Genomic DNA, 17,473 nt, shown 5'->3' on the forward strand with positions numbered 1-17,473 from the left:
TCTGAGTATTTGCTTGCTTGTTAGTTCCACGGGCTGGACTTAATTACCTAAATATAATAAATAAACTATGTAGTTTTGCAGGGATTGTTCATTTTTTAATCAAAGTGGATTGGGAATTTTAAATTCCTATTATTTAAATAAATAGTATTATAAATAGTTAGGAATAAAAGAGTGAGGGCATGAACTGGCTATTGTTCAATAAGCATCTGTATTTCTGTGGCTATTGTTCAATTAGCATTTACTGAGTAAATCCTACTTGAGTGTAAAGAGGGAACTTCAATTATGCTGAGACAATGGTGTGATGCAGGATTACATCAAACAGACCTTGAGAATCAGCCTACTCAAACACTGATCATAAAAAAATAACCAACCTTATTTTAATTAAGTTTATTTTAATTCAGAGTAATCTTATGGGAGCGGATAGACCTTCCCAAGTGAATTTCTGAGGTTATAAATGTTTATAACACTTACCTGTGAATTTGTCATTCTGTGATGACTTGGGGGCTGTTGTGGTGCTGGATGTGATGTTACTGGTATTTCAAATGCCAGCAGGACAACTCAAAGTAGACAGGTTTCAACAGAACTTCCAGACTCAGAACACACTATGAAGAAAAAAATGTGCTGGCCACTGCAAAAGTAGCCACTGAAAATCTAATGCACAGAATGGAAACATTGCCTGATACCATGGCCTCGTGAGTCCCAGCAGTTAATTGTTGGAGACAGCGCTGGGGTGCTGGCCCCAGGGGTCCAAAGGCACTAAAATGTGATTAAGCAGGAACTGTTTTTCTTAAAGTAGAGGCCATGTTGGTGACGTGAATGGAGGAGCACTTGTGGGAGTCAAGACTTTCAGACCTTTATTTGTTGATGGGGAATAGCTCAACGTAATAACAAATAGCTGCAAAAACCTCCTAATGATAAGAACTTGGGATGTGTCAAGTATGAATCTAGGAAAATAAAATGTCACAAATGAAATGCATATGGACAAATATCGTGATTATCAGGGAGCTGAAAGAAACTGATGTTGGCCAGTTTGAATCAGAATATCATGTGATTAAGAGGACCGCAATGGCCCAATCTGGAGGAATGGCTTTGCATTCATTGTCAAGAGGACATTTCAAAAGCAATCTTCAAGTACAGTGCTGTCTGGGATAGGATTATATCTATCTGCCTTCATGGAAATCTCATCAATTAGCTATTATTCCAATTTACGCACCAACCACAAAAGGTAGTGATGCAGAAAAAGAGGAATTATCCCGAAATCCCTGTGATTGAGAAAACATGCACTAAAGATGCATTGATAATTATTGTAATCGGAATGCAAACATTTGAAACAAGGAAGAAGGCATAGTTTTGGGGGGAAACACATGGTGATAGAATTGAAGCTGCAGATGATATGGTAGAATTTTGCAATACCAATCACTTGTTCCTAGAAAATACCTTTCTTCCACAACGCAAAAATGGCAACTATAATGTAGATGGAAGACTGAGAACTCAAACTGACTACATCTATAAGAAGAGGTGATGGAGAATCTCAATGTCAACAGCTAAACCAGGTCAGGGGCAGACTGTGGAACAGACAACCAATTGTTCTTATAAGAGGTCAAGTTAACACTGAAGAAAATGAATACAAGGCCATGAGAGCTAAAATATAACAGTGAATGTATCTCACCTAAAGAACACCTCAACAACGGATTTGCTGCATTGAATACCAATGCGAGGAGACCTGATGAGCTATGGAAGGACATCAAGAACATCGTTCATGAAGATAGCAAAAAATCATTAAAAAGAGAGGAAAGAAAGAAAAGATGAAAAGTGGATGTCGGAAGAGACTCTGAAACTTGCTATTAAGTATGGAGTAGCTTAAGCAAATGAAAGAAATTATAAAGACAAAGAGCTAAACAGAAAATTTCTATGAGAAGTTCCAGAAGACAACGTATTTTAGTAAAACATGCAAAGAAAACAGCATATCTATTTTTTTTGAGGTTCCACATTTCTTTTTATTTTTTTACATTTTATTAGGGGCTCATACAACTCTTATCACAATCCATACATATACATATACATACATCAATTGTATAAAGCACATCCGTACATTCTTTGCCCTAATCATTTTCTTTTCTTTTTTTTAAAATCTTTTTATTGGGGCTCATAAGGCTCTTATCACAATCTGTACATACATCAAATGAGCAAAGCACCCTTATACATTCATTGCACTCGTCACTCTCATAATTCACCTTCCACTTGGGTTCCTGGAATCAGCTTGGTTTCCTTTTTTTCCCCCCCATCCCCCTCCCTCCCCGATCCCACCCCTGGTCCCTTGATAGTTTATAAATAATTATTATATCTTATCTTACACTCCCCGGCGTCTCCCCTCACCCGCCTCCCCCTTGACAATCTCCCAGAGAGGAGGTTACACATAGATCTCCGAGATCGGTTCTCCCTTTCTACATGCCCTTCCCTCCTGGTGTCGCCACTCCCACCGCTGGTGTTGAAGGGTTCGTCTGTCCTAGATTCCCCGTGCCTCCAGATCCCCACTGCACCGCTGTACATCCTCTGGTACAACCAGGTCCGCAAGGCAAGGTAGGATTGGGGTCATGATGATTGGGAGGGGAGGAATCATTCAGGAACTAGAGGAAGGTTTTGAGTTTCATTGTTGTTACACTGAACCCTGAGTGGCCCATCTCCTCTTCACTACCCCTCTGGAAGGGGTGTTCAGCTCTCTACAGGTGGGCATTGGGTCCCCATCATGCACTCCCCCTCTTTCACGGTGATGTGATTCTCACCACCATCCCACCTTTGATGTTGGAGACCTGGTCTCCTCTGTCCTTCATGGTCACCTATGTTGGTGTGCTGCTTCCGTGTGGGCTCGGTTGCTTCTGGGCTAGATGGCCGCTTGATTGCTTTCAAGCCTTTAAGTCCCCAGACGCTATATCTCTCAGTAGCTGGGCACCATCCGCCTTCTTCACCACACTTGCTTATGCACACTTTCGTCTTCAGCCATTATGTGAGGAAGGTGATCACACAATGATTGTTTTTGTTCCTTTGTATCTGCTACATGGTCCATTCAACACCTTGTATTCGCTTAGGCCGTGTGCTTCTTCTCTGTGGGCTTTGTTGCTTCTGAGCTAGATGGCCGCTTACTTGCCTTCAAGCCTTTAAGACCCCAGACGCTATATCTTTTTTTGATAGCCGGGCACCATCAGCTTTCTTCACCACATTTGCTTACACACACGGCTGTCTTCAGTGATCATGTCGGGAAGATGGGTATCCTGCAATGGCTGCTTAGCAGGGCGAGGTGCTATTGTATTGGGGGATTATGCATGAGGAGGCCCAATGTACATCTGCTACCCTACTACTGAACCTATAAATATACAGCATATCTTTTTTTAAGTCATTTTATTGGGTGCTTGAACAACTCTTATCACAATCCATCCATCCATCCATGTGTCAAGCACATTTGTATATTTGTTGCCGTCATCATTTTCAAAATATTTTCTTTCTACTTGAGCCCTTGGTATCAGCTTCTCATTTTTCCCTCCCTCTTCCACCCACCCTCCCTCCCTCATGAACCCATGATAATTTATAAATTATTATTTTTTCATGTCTCACACTAATCGATGTCTCCCTTTACCCACTTTTCTGTTGTCCATCCCCCTCAGAGGGGTTTATAAATAGATCATTTGTGATTGGATTTCCCTTTCTCCCCCCAGTTTCCCCTTACCCTCCTGGTATGGCTACTTTCAAATTGGTCCTCAGGGTTTTCTGTCCTGGATTCCCTATGCTTCCAGCTCTTATCTGTACCCATGTACATGCTCTGGTCTAGCCGGATTTATACGGTAGAATTAGGGTTATGATGGGGGCGAGGGAAAGGAAACTTTAAAGAAATAGAGGAAAATTGTATGTTTCGTCAGTGCTATACTGCACCCTGACTGGCCCATCTCCTCTGTAAGGGAGATGTCCAGTTGCCTATATATCAGTTTTGGGTCTCTACTCCTCACTCCCCACCCGATTCACAATGACATGATCTTTTGTTCTGGGTCTTTGATGCCTGATACCTGATCCCATTGACACCTCATTATCACAAAGTCTCTTATTCTTCTTCTATGTGGGCTTTGTTGCTTCTCAGCTAGGTGGCTGATTGTTTATCTTCAAGTCTTTAAGACCTCAGATGCTATATCTTTTGATAGGAACCATCAGCTTTCTTCACCACATTTGCTTATGCACACATTTGTCTTCAACAATCATGCTGGGAAGATGAGCATCATAGAATGTCAGTTTCATAGAACAAAATGTTTTTACATTGAGGGAGTACTTGAGTAGAGGCCCAATGTCAATCTGCTATCTTAGTATTAAACCTATACATATATGTACATAGATATTTACTTATGTACATGCCTTTATTTTGACTTCTATAAATTCTCTTCGCCTCCTAGTTCTTTCCTCTATTTCCTTTTACTTTCCTCTTGCCCCACTATCATATCTTAAACTGAAAACAGCATATCTGAAACTGAAAGGTAAAAATTCAGCCTTCAAGTTGCAATATTGAAATATTTTATGGCAAACTATTGAATGATGCAGGAAGCAGCCTTCAGTATGGATTACAGCTCAATGTAAAGAAAACCAAAATTCTCACACCTGGAGAAATAGGTAACATCATGATAAATTGAGAAACGTTAGACATTGTCAAGGATTATTTCTTGCTTGTATCCACAATCAATGCTCATAGAAGCAGCCATCAAGAGAACGAAAGACACGTTGCACAAGACCTCTTTAGAGTCTTGAAAATCAGGGAGATTGCTTTAAGGACTAAGGCGCGCTAGATCCAAGCCATGGTATTTTCAATTGCTTCATATATTTATGGAAATTGTACATTAATAATGAAGACCACTGAAGAACCAATACATTTGAGTTGTTGTGCTGAAGGCGAATATTGGACTGCTGAAAGAACAAACGGACCTGTCATGGAAGAATTATGGCCTCGGAGCTCCTTAGAGGTTAGGATGGTGAGACTTCATCTTATGTTCTTTGGATATATTGTCAGGAGAAACCAGTCCCTGAAGAGAACAGCAAAAAAGAAGACCCTCAATGAGATGGATGGACACAGTGGCTGGAACAAGGGAGTCAAGTGTAGGAACAATTGTGAGGGTGGGACAGAGCCAGGCAACATTTCCTTTTGTTGTGCATATAGTCCCTATGAGTTGGAACCCATTCTTTGGCACCCTATAACAATGGCATAAGCAAAACATTGTGTAATACCGTACACATCAAAAGAAAATGTGAAGAATGCATAGATTCACTGTATCAAAAAGAACTAGCCAACATACCACCCTTTTAGGAGCTAGCATAGGAGCAAGAACTGGTGGTATGAAGGAAGAAGTTCAAGCGGCAGTAAAAGCATTAGCCCAAAACAAGGTTCCAGAAATTGATAAAATAGCATCTGAAATGTTTCAAAACCCGAAAGAAGCACTTGGACTTACTTGTTTATGCATGGAAATTTTGGAAGAGAGCTACTTGGCCCACTGATTAGAAGTGATCCCTATTTATACCAATCCCAAAGAAAGGTGACTTAACAGAATGCTCAAATTGTTGAATAATATTATTCTTACTACTTGCAAGTAATTTTTGCTAAATATTACCCAACCAAGCTTGCAGAGTTACACTGACAGATTCAGACGAGAACATGGAACAAGAGATCTCATTGCTGACCTCAGATGGACCTTGGCTCAAAGCAGAGGACACCAGAAAGATGTTTTACTTGTTTTTATTGACTATGACAAGGCATTTGATTGTGTGGATCACAACAAACTATGATAAGCCTTGAGCAGGATGGGAATTACATAACACTTCACTGTGCTCATTCAGAACCTGTACATGGATCAAAAGGCAGTTGTGTGAATAGAACAAGGGAAAACTACATGATTTAAAATCAGGAGAATGTGCAACAGGGCTGTGTCCTTTCACCATACATCTTCAATCTGTATGTTGAATAAATAACCAGAGATTCTGGATTATGTGAAGAAGAATGAAGCATCAGGTTTAGAGGAAGGGTTATTAACAACCTGTGAGATGCAGATAATACAAGCTAACTTGCTGGAAGTGAGGAGGACTTGAGGCCTTGCTGATGAAGATCAATGTTTTCAGTCTTCAGTATGAATTAAACTCAATGTAAAGAAACCCAAACCCTCTCAACTCGACCAATAGTTAACATCATGATAAAAGTAGAAAAAGTTTGAAGTTGTCAAGCATTTTGTCTTGCTTGGATCCACAATTAATGCTCATGGGAGTAGCAGCCAAGAGATCAAAAGATTGATTGTATTAGGTAAATTTCTACACAAGATCTCTTTAGAGCATTGAAAAGCAGAGAGGTTACTTTGAGGACTAAGATGTGCTGGACTCGATCAATTGCTTTATATGCCTGTGAAAATTGGATATTGAATTAGGAGGACAAGAAACTCGACTGCCATAACAACACACAAATCTGTCTTGGACAAAGGATAGCCAGACCACTGCTTAGAGGCACAAATGGTGAGACTTCACCTTCCACAATGGACGTGTTGTCAAGAGAAGTCCCTGGAGGACATGATGATGGGCAAAGTACGGAAGGCCCTCAACAAAATGGATTGGCCCAGTGACTGCAGCAATGGGCTAACACATAGGAATGATTGTGAGGATGGTGCAGATGAGAAAGTGCTTCATTCTGTAGTGCACAGGGTCACTGTGGGTTGGAGCTGAGTTGATGGCATCTAAACATAACAAAAACAATCTTTATGGAGAAAGTTGTCTCATAGTTCCCCACAGAGCAGCTGGTGGAATCAAACTGCTGATCCAAATGTGTGGTTAGCTGCCCAATGGGTAACCAGGGCACCTTAAACTTGGTCAATGGTCTAATGAAATGTGCCTTTAGATACACCAGGGCCAAGGAATGGTCATTTCCCAGAGATCTGCGTGCCATAATCCAGGGCTGTGAACCTCAAAAGCCATCACAAAAACCTAAATGAGAAGAAAAATGTCAATATGTCCCTGTTCAATCCTTGTAGCCAGCAAAGAAACCTGGTAATTTCAGAATTTTTTGCATCTTGAATCCTAAGAAGTTGAATTGTAATGATTAAAAACACTCAGTGAGGAGTTTACCTGTGTAGATCAGGCCCCGATCTTTTGACTTACAAATATGTGCTCCAGAGCAAACTATTGCTCTTTGGGGGTTTCAATTCATTTATAGACAGGGAAAGAGAAATTATAATAATACTTTACCCCTATAGGACTGTTAGTGAGGCTTAAGTCTGATAATCAAGACAAGATGCTTGCAGCAGTGCCTAGCACACAGGAAAGATTTTATGTGTATTAGCTAATTACTGTGGGTTGCTCTTGTTAAATTCAGTCTATAATGTGTCTCTCATTACCCTGTTGGATACTAAATTCTCCATCACACCCAGTGCCCACGAAATGAACGCATCTAAAGAGATAGTAGAAAGATTTAGAAGTACATACTCATAAGTCTAAGCCAAATATTTTAGCTATCATTGTTATCGAGAGAAGGACTAAATAGGAGCATTTTGAGGCATACCTTAATTGACCCTTGCCTTTTGCTCTTTTCGTATTACTGGGTTATCGTTTTCCACTCAAGGGTTGGAGAATGTAGCTCATGTTTCATCAGATTTAGTCTATTATCTTTTCCAACTCTCCACCTGACTAGAACCATCTGTGTTCATGTGGGTGTGAATTCTTGCTATATCCCACCTCACAAGACCATCCCTTTCCCCAAGAGTCTCAGAACCAAGGTTTCTTTCCTTCTAGCAGAATAGACTTTATATTCAATTTTTCCCATTATCATTTGCCCTTCCTTTTACAATGTTTGTCTCCTGGAAAATTCACTTCCCACAACTCCTAAGGCTCAACACAACTGGGTAAGTGGCCCTAGAAACCATGGTTGAAGGTCAAAACTTTATGCTGACTATCATGACACTCATGAAATTTCCCACCTGTCTCAGTCCAAGGAGAATCATCTTCTAAACAAAATTATTCTTAAAGTAGAAACTTTAACAGCTTCCTTGAATACTTCAGTATTCCTAGAAACCATGAGTCATGCTAGAAATCATGAAACATAAAATTATCCAAGGCATTTATTGGCTTAAGGCAAAACTAACCTCTCACAACTCTAAAACAATATACCAAAAAGAAGTTTTCCTGAAACATGTCTACCAACAGGTATTGTATATCTTCGTTAAGCATTTTTATATTTCTACTTGAGGCATGCTATTCCTACTAGGAAATTATTTCTGAGACATTTTTGAATGCCATTCAAATAAAGCAACAATTTCAACAACAAACCAAATGTCAGCACTATGTGGTCATAGGGATCTGTATGGGAAAAATGTGGAACTCAAAACACAGAATTACTCACAAATCAAATCTTCCTCTTAAAACAAGTGTCCTGAATTGTGTCTTCCAAAAATATGTGTCAGCTTGGCTCAGTCATGATTCTCAGTATTATGTAATTATTCTTCATTTTGTGATGTAAAGCAATGATCCCATGTGTTGTAAATCATAACCTCTATAAACATAAAAACACTACATACATGGAATGTTAAATGGAATACTGTAACTGATTTGATAAGATGGACTGTGAAACTGTAGAATATGTTTTTCCTTGTATGTATTTTATTCTATACCCAAAAGGGATATGCATATATACATATAATGTAAGAAGTTAAATTTTAAAAACAAATAGACTGAAAGAAGAGTCACAACTTTTAAAATCCTCTAGATTCCTTACTCATCAGATATAAGCATTTTCCTCCTATGAAAGGAAGAAAAGCAAAACTGAAATAAACTTGGATTATTTTGTGGCCAATCTGAAACTGAAGAAAATTAAAGGTAGAGAATTAAAACCAAAATATGGCTTTCAATACATTTTTCTTGAATTTTAAAACCATATCAAGAATAGATTTGACTCACTGAACACTGATACCCAAAGACTGGTAGGCTTGAAGGATAACACCAAGGGCAACAATCATAGAGATGTAAAATGCTAATTAAATACAGGTTAGAAGGAAAATAACAAAATGAATATTAGAAGTAACCCTGAAACTTAATCTTACACACAGAGCAGCAAATAGAGGAAGTGATGAAGAAAATCTGAACAGATTTCAAATGGTCACAAGGAAGACAAAGTATTACAAAGAAATGAGTAAAGCTCTTGTTAGAACAATGAAAGAAGAGCACCCAGAAGTTCTAACAACTGTACCAAAAAATAAAATCATCCAAAAATAAAGAAAAATTAAAGTTTTCAAAGAATTTATTTTATTTGGGTCAACAATCACTGTCCATAGGAAAGCAGTCTTGAAATGAAATGACATATTTGCTCTGGGCAAGTCCGTTGCAAAAGACACATTTAAAGTTTTAAAACCAAAATCAAAGATGTCACTCTAATGACAAAAGAACCGAAGTCATTTTTTTTCCCAATCACACCATAAGTATAGGAAAGATGAACAATGAGGAAAGAAAGAAGAATTGATACATTCCAATAACATTGTTGGCCAAGAGTACTGACTACACCATGGCTTGCAAACATAATGAACAAACCCGTCTAACAAGTCATATAACCAGAATCCCCCTTAGAAGCAAGGATGGCAATAGTTAGACTCCCCTGGGACATGCCTTGGGAAAGTCAAATCCCTAGAAAAGAGCCGTGTGTTTGACAGAGGGTCAGCTAAAAGAAGAGAAATCCTAAGAGAGATGGATTGATACAATAGTCACAACAAAAATCTGAAAACATAACAGCAATGACATAGGTGGCACGGAGCAGGCAATGTTTCCCTCTGTTACACATAAGGTTGGGGCTGCAGCTGACAACAATTTTGGTCGGTTACCTTCATTGGATGCATGCCACTTAATCCCACTGGGAGGACAGTGGAAGGAAGTATTGTTCATGTCTCAGAATTATCCAAACCAAGGAGGTAGAAGGAGTGGAAAAGGAGGGATTTATCTTCCATTTCTCATTATCATGTGCAGAGTGCTAGTCCCAGGACATTAATTTGCATGCCAATGGAGTCGCCCATCCAAGAGAGGACCTTTTTTGTTTTAAATAGTTTTAGTGGCATATAATTAACAAATCATGCAATTCATTCATTAAATCATATGAAGAAGAATTATATAACCCTTACCACAATCAATTTTACAGCCTGTTGGGTTTTGTTTGTTTGTTTGTTTGTTTGATTGAATTGCTTTTAAAATGAGTCATGTAATCATAATCAGTTCTAGTGCTCCCTCCCCACTCCCGCATTCATTATTTGCTCCCCAAGTCCCCTCACCCTCCCTATTTCCCATTCCCCACCCCTGGATCCCCTATAAACCCTTGCCTCAGTTACTATCTCTGCATCTACTCCTGCTGTGCTTCACAAACTGGGAAACACTTGGAAACAATAAAAATCAAAAACAAAATAAAGTGGTAAGGATAAAATAATCATCATATAAAGATAAAAATACAAATAATGAGTAAGAAAGAAAAGACAACCATCAATGTTTTAAAAGCAAAGGAAGAAATATTTGTCATGAAACAAGCAAGAAATACTTATACCTAGAACAAATTCAGGTTGCGTCAAGAGGGAGGTCAACTGATCAAGTATTAAATTTGATTGAGCATAATCAATAGTACAATGATCTCTATCTGATAGTAAAGCTGATTGAGACCCTAGCCAGTGGCTAGAGAGGATCTGCCAGAAGCTTAATCTGATTAGATGCTCTGCACATTTGTTTGGGGCTCCCACTGCCCTCCATGGCCTTCTACAAATTGGGTGTTCGCAACTTAAGCTTTTCCCTCGGTTATACTTGGGTTTTGTTGTTGTCATTTTTGGATCACACACATTGGTGTGCTTCCTCCATGTGGAATTAGTTGACTCTTCACTTAGATGACTGCTTGTTTGAATACACTATTCTGCTTGATAGCCAGGCACCATCTGCGTACTTCACTTCAGTGCGCCCTCTTCTTCAGTGATCATTTCATGAAGGTGAGTATCAAGCAGGGCCATGTTATCAGAACTAACTTCTTGGATTGGGGCTAGAGTTAAGTAGGATCCATGAGAACGAGCATGCCCATGTTGTGGTTTAGACCCACAGTGACTCTATGCCCAACAAAAGAAAACACCATCTTATCGACAGCATCGTTTATGTATATTAAAAACATAAAACTGCATGACATATCTTGCCTTATACCATATAGATGTGCACAATGTAGTTGATGATAACAGGTGTCTTTGTGCAGGCCCCCCACGGTCATGTAATGAGTTACGAATTGGGCTGCTGACCACAATTCAACAGTTTGAACCTGCTAGCTAGCTGCTGCATGGGAGAAAGGTGAGGCCGTCTGCTCATCAGAAGGTTTACAGGCTCAAAACACAAAAGGGCAGCTCTCCTCTTTCCTATGAGTAGGAATCAACTCCGTGGATGTGAGTTGGGTCTTTGAGTGGACGGTTATGTAGAGATGAGGGAAGAGAGGGAGGAAAATAAGTAGAGGCCTTTCAGTGGTTGATAAAAAATGTGAAAATCTTCCAAGCTCTTCTCCTGCTTGCCTCAGGTTGTGAATAAAGTCAACGGCATTGGGTTTGGTCTCAGCTCCCTAGTCCTCTCAAGCTTTCACCTCCAAATCACACCTAGGAAGCCTCGGTCACACCCTGAGCACCGGAGCCCTGTGCAATCCAAGGTCGCATCTCTCCTAGCCTGTGGTATGGGGCACACCAGACAATCCTATCTACATATTTGTCCAAGGAATTGATTTGTAAAAGACAGCTGGGCAACATGAGACCTCAAAACTACACTTCCCAGAGATGATTGTGAACTAGACTCAGGAGCCAATGAAACTGGAGGGGGAGGGGGAAAGCCTATGAAGGCACTTCTTCAAGTGTGAGGACTGTCCTCTGCCTACTTCCTGGTTGCTGATCTGGTTCGGGTTGACGTGCTAAGGGAGGTGCAGTGTGCCTTTATTTGAAGGATAAATCTTTTCTCAGCTGTGGCAGGAGCAAAGGAACCAACTGAATGTGAAGAAAACAGAAGTACAAAGTGTACCAATAAATAAAATTATAACACATAAGGAAAAATTGAAGCCAAGATTTATCTGCCTGAGTTGCAAGTCCTAAAGTAACTCAGATCAGAAAGTTTGACTGTCACATCGTTTTTGTTTTGTTTTCATAGGAAATTATATTTATTGAGTATATACAATTCACTGCAAGTAATTGAAATTTACAGAAGTAGAAGACAATGTGTTTAGAACTTTAAAACTGATGAAAATTTTATTCACTTTTTGCTGTGACTTGGGTGGGAGTTTACCAGCTGACACATCCTTGACTTTGAATTTGAATCTGTACCTGCTGTGCAGCCTAGTAGTAAAGATAACCAACCTTTGAGTCAAACTTCAGCAAGTCACGCAGCCTCTAAAGAAGGAGTTAATAACCATGCTACTTCATAGAGCTGTTGTGAGTATTAAATATGCGCAACGAATGACATGGAGCTAAGGTTGTGAATGGAGCCCCCTCACGGGATTTAATTTTTAACCAGGGTTATCTATCCTCCTCTGTCTCCAACTGTGTGTGTGTGGTGGGCAGGGGACGGGGTCCCAAAGGACCCAATTAGGCTTCTAGAGAACAAGTTCATCATTGCTCCTGACCTTCCTATTTCCACTAATCAGACATCCCTGAGTGAGTATGAGACTGGGCTGTGGTTGGATGGTGCTCTTTGCAGTGGCGAGGGGTGAATGATATATTGGTAGCAGGCTTAGGAGGGCAGGGTCACCTAGAGCCAAAAATGACCGAATTAACTCCTCAGTGGCAGGCTGACTGAGAACTGTATCTCCCAGGCACAGACTTTAATGGGAAACCCCACTGTAAAATGAACCCTGACTCAGCAAGCAGCCCAGGAGCAAGGTGTGGAGGTACCAGGATGGGCTTTCTGCTCGGGGTTCCTGTCCCTATGTCCACTCACTACACTGTCGGTTAGCTCTGAACAGAGAGAAGATAACTTTCCTTCTTCCTCGGGCCCCACCTTTTAGGTCCTCAGAACAGCTGACCACGCACACCCTCGCTCTAGAAAACTCAGACGACTCCAAACTTCCAAACTCATTGCCATCGAGGCAGTTCTGACTCGCAGTGACCCTGCAAGGCAGAGTACAACTCCTTCTTTGGGTTTCCTAAGGCTGTCCATTTTTATGGGAGCAGAAAGCCGCATCTTTCTTCCACAGAGTGACTGGTGGCTTCAAACTGATGTTAGCAGTTCAGTGTATAATCCACTGGGCTACAAAGACTCCTATCTCTAATGAAAATGGTCAATGATCCACATATTGCCTGCATTTGGCCTGGAGGTTTGTTTTGTTTGATTTTAACAAAAATATATAAATTCTGAGCCAATTAAACACATACACACACACACACACAGAATTTTATTTGGAAGTCTGTGTTTCTTAATTCTTCTCCTGAGGAATTAAAAGCTATCCAGAACTTGAGCAGCCCTGGACCTACCCTCCCCACATTTTTAGCTATTTCCCTTTGCATGTGGCTTTCTGGCCATTCCCCAGACCCCACACCACCAGCCTGACCTCTGAGGACATTTACTCCAGAAGCAAGCCTGGGACTGAGACTTCCGGTCATGAAAGATTGCTGAATGCTGGTCCCTGGACGGCACTCACTCGGTGCATTCTCTTTCAGGAGATGGAAAGACTATCCATTTGCCTCTAGTAGGAGACATGGGCACAAGAGGGTGGATGTCATTGTGTATTCAATGGGTTGCTATGCCTGCATTGGGGAGAGATGAAAGAAAAGGGCAAGAGAAAAGGGGATGGGGGAGATGGAGAAAGAAAAGCCACTCTTTAGTGCTCCTTAAAATTCTTCTATTCATTTGTACATTTGTTGCCCTCATTCTCAAAACATTTGCCTTCTACTTGAGCCCTTGGTATTAGCTCCTCATTTTCCCCTCCCTCCTGCTACCCCTCCCTCATGAACCCTTGGATCATTTATAAATTATTATTATTTTGTCATGTCTCACACTGTCCGACGTGTCCCTTCACTCACTTTTCTGTTGTCCTTTCTCGAGGGAGCGGGTTATATGTAGATCCTTATAATCAGTTTCCTCTATCTATTCCCCCTTCCCTCCACCCTCGCGGTATCACTACCCTCACCACTGGTCCTGAGGGATTCGTCTGGCCTGGAGTCCCTGTGTTTCCATTTCCTGTCTATACCAGTGTACATCCTCTGGTCTAGCAGGATTTGTAAGGTAGAATTGGGATCATGATAGTGGGGTGCAAAAAGCATTTAAGAACTAGAGAAAGTTGTATGTTTCATTTTTGCTACACTCCACCCTGAGTGACTCATCTCCTCCCTGCGACCCTTCTGTAAGGGGGTGTCCAGTTGCCTACAGATGGGCCTTGGGTGTCCACTCGCACTCCCCCTCATTCACAATGATATGATTTTTTGTTCTTTAATGCCTGATACCTAATCCCTTTGACACCTCGTGACACAATGGATGGATGTATGGATTGTGATAAGAGTTGTAAAAACCCCCAATAAAATTATTTTTAAAAACAACCTAAAGTAAGTAAAAGAGGGAAAAATGTAATTTTATGTTTCTATCCTATCTTAAAGTAACAAAGGACTAAATTAGATCAAATATATATTAGAATATTCTGCTTACAAATTTAATGAAATAAATTAAATCATATTATTAGTAAAATATTACTTGTGGTTGAAGATGTAAACCTTTTGGCAAATTGATGTAAAAATTTTAAAAGTATACATTTTAATTATCAAATTGATCTCACCTACTAGCATAAATTTTAAAAATTACTAAATCCAAGGTTTCATAAATTGTTTTATTTAATAAAATAAATTAAATCAAAACAAAATAATTATTCTATTCAGTTCAGCATATCTACTACTGGATATAAACCCCCCAAAAGTGAGAGTATGCACTCAAACGATACTTATACATTACAGTTCTTCAAGCTCACGGCCATGGAGTTGATTCTGTGGTTTCCCCTCCATGATATATTGTTCTATGTAGTCATGCCAGAACTGCAGGCAGTAAGATTTCCCTTCAGTCCAAAGTGGCATTTGGGCTGCTTGTAGCCATGAAGTGTGATGGCAGCATCTCAGAACTCTCAGCAGTGTGTTGGTGTGCTCTAAGCCCTTCTATGTTGGGATCTTGCTTACAATTTCCTTTATGGAAGACAGCAAGGGTTTCCTTAGCCAAAGAATAGATGACAAATGCCTGGGGCCTGGGAACTAGAAAATATGTTCTGCATATCTACCTGCTATCATGTCACTGATGGTTAAATCACAACCATCAGTCCAGCTATTGAATACTGATCATTCAACAAAATAAGCATCCCTTGTATTTATAGAAAACAACAAGTCTTTTGTCTGACCTTCAAGGTCCTCTGGGTCACCGTCATCCTGTCTACCTTTCTTTCACCCCATCATTCAAAATGTAGTACCCATGTGTCTTAAGTCAACTTCCCCAGATGCAGACACGTAGACAGGTTCTCTTGTGTCAGGCAGTGCTCCCAGGAGAATCCATAAAAGAATTGGGAGGAAGGGACAGAAATGAGAAGAAGGCAAACAAGTATGGGATACAGGCAGAGGGCCAGGTCTACTTCAGCCTGCACGCTGTTTCCCTCTGAGCTTATGCAGACTCGCGGCAAGCACCTGGGCGTTCAGAACCTCCCGCCTGTGAATCACTGACTGAAAACTTGCCTGCTGGGACATGTATTCTCTTACATTCCAGCTTTCTATACAGAAGGACAAAACCACTCCAGTAGTCAAGGTGAGTCCTCTAAAGCGAGTCCATCATCCAGACCCTTAAAAGCATGTGAACAGAAAGGCCAGAACAAAGGCATAGAGAGTGGTCCAGGGACTAGGAAGGCTCTCTTGGAGTTCACACAGCATTCTCCTGATGCGTGTCCCTCTCTCTTCAAACCTAGCCAACCTTATGTGCCCTCTCTGAGTGCATTAACATGTTCTGTTCTTTTGTCTTTGTCTACCTATGACAGGGGGCAATCGGTTTAATGTGTACCATTTGGGTCATCATATTAAAAATATTTCCCCAATGCTTTTAGAGGCCCATCACGTTCTATTTCATTATTCCTGGCGATGTTTGTCTCTAATAACAGATGGTTCCAAGCCTAAAAAGTAAGTCTACTGTCATATATTTGATTCCAATGCATTGTGGCCCTATAGGGCAGAGTAGAGCTGACCCTCTGACTTTCCAAGACTGTGAATATTTACAAAAGCAGAGAGTCACCTTTCTCCCAGTGAGCAGTTGATGGGTCTGAACTTCTGATCAGACAGCAACCCAATGTGTAACTTCCAATCTCATTGGATTCATAGCTTCCAATCTCATTGGATTCATAGATGTTCATTGAACATGCTAGGTAGGTTTGCACTAAGACCTTTTTACTTTCTTTTTTTATGTAATTAATATTTTGTTTTATTATATTTGTATATATATTTATTAATCATTTAATTGGGGGCTCTTAAAAATCTTATAACAATCAATCATTCAATTGTATTAGGTGTACTTGTACATATGTTGCCATCAACATTTCTAAAACATTTTCTTTCTACTTGAGCCCTTGGTATCAATTCCTCTTTTTTTCCCTCCCTCCCTCGTGAATCCTTGATCAGTTATATATTATTGTTGTTACTCTGTGTCTAATACTGCCCATTGTCTCCTTCACCCACACTTCTGTTATTTGTCCCCCTGGGCAGTGAGCTATATATCCAACCTTGTAATGAGTTCTCTTTTCTTCCCGTTCCCCCGCCCCCACCACCATTCCCTTACTCACTTGGTATCACTACTCCTACTACAGTTCCTGAGAGTTTTATTTGTCCTGAATTCAAGGTGTCGAAAGCTCTTATCTGTACCGATGTGTGTACTCCGGTCTAGCCAGATTTGTAAGGTAGAACTGGGTCATGGTAGTGGGGGGCGGGGGGAGGAAGCATTCAGGAACTAGAGGAATTATGTGTGTTTCATTAGTGCTGTACTGCATCCTGGTGGAATCAGACCTTGTAACCCTTCTGTGGCGGATGTCCAATTGTCTATAGATGAGCTTTGGATCTCTACTCCAACCCCTTTCTTTCACATTGATATAATTAGTTGTTTGGGATCTTTTGATAGCCGGTACCTGATCCTGCCGACACCTCATGATCACACAGGCTGGTGTGCTTCTATGTGGGTTTTTTTGCTTCCCTCCTAGATGGCTGCTTGTTTAACTTCAAGCCTTTACAATCCCAGACACTGTATCTTTTGATGGCTGGGCACCATCTTCACCACATTTGCTTATGCACTCATTTGTCTTCAGCTATCGTGTATGGGAGGTAAGTATCAAAGAGAGCCAAGTTACTAGAACAAAGTGTTCTTGTGTTTAGGGAGGCCAATGTATATTTACCGCTATCCCTTTTATTATAAACTAATATATTTACATATATATACA

Source organism: Tenrec ecaudatus, chromosome 8, assembly GCF_050624435.1.
Source record: "Tenrec ecaudatus isolate mTenEca1 chromosome 8, mTenEca1.hap1, whole genome shotgun sequence".
In the NCBI taxonomy this organism is placed as follows: Eukaryota; Metazoa; Chordata; class Mammalia; order Afrosoricida; family Tenrecidae; genus Tenrec; species Tenrec ecaudatus.